A 544-nucleotide genomic window follows, 5' to 3' on the forward strand; every position below is an offset into this window, starting at 1 on the left:
ATCCTTTGCACATAAGAATCTATAGATGTCTATCATATTGTAACGCCAACTAAAGCAAGTGAGGTTTTGGAAGTCTAGTAACCTTAGTGTGTTTCAGCCAAATTTGAACCCTATTATAACAATTTTAATTAATTTTGCGAGTCCGCCGATTTCATTCTAAGTGGCCAAAACAGTTTATTCTACTTCCTGGCAGATTAAAACTGTGTGCCGGAACCGAGACTCGAACTCGGGACCTTTGCCTTCCGCGGGCAAGTGCTCTACCAACTGAGCTACCCAAGCACGACTCACGCCCCGTCCTCACAGCCTTACTTCTGCCAGTACCTCGTCTCCTAGCTTCGAGTCTCGGCCCGGCACACAGTTTTAATCTGCCAGGAAGTTCCACATCAGCGCACACTCCGCTGCAGAGTCAAAATCTCATTCTAGTTTATTCTAAATTGCCCAAATGCATTTTAACAAACACGAAGTTCATTCTTCATATTATGTTGATCTAAAAAGTAAGTCGAAAAAGGACGCTTTTCTTTCCTACTAAGCTTTCTTCATCTAC

At 42.8% G+C, this 544-nt stretch overlaps 1 non-coding gene across 1 annotated transcript; it reads right to left on the minus strand.

Moving 5' to 3' along the window:
* Positions 1-205: 205 nt before the first annotated feature.
* On the minus strand, positions 206-279 carry Trnap-cgg (transfer RNA proline (anticodon CGG)). Its single transcript has one exon. It is a non-coding gene; the product is annotated as a tRNA-Pro (tRNA).
* Positions 280-544: the final 265 nt, after the last annotated feature.

The sequence above is a fragment of the Schistocerca cancellata genome, chromosome 9 (assembly GCF_023864275.1).
Source record: "Schistocerca cancellata isolate TAMUIC-IGC-003103 chromosome 9, iqSchCanc2.1, whole genome shotgun sequence".
NCBI lineage: Eukaryota > Metazoa > Arthropoda > Insecta > Orthoptera > Acrididae > Schistocerca > Schistocerca cancellata.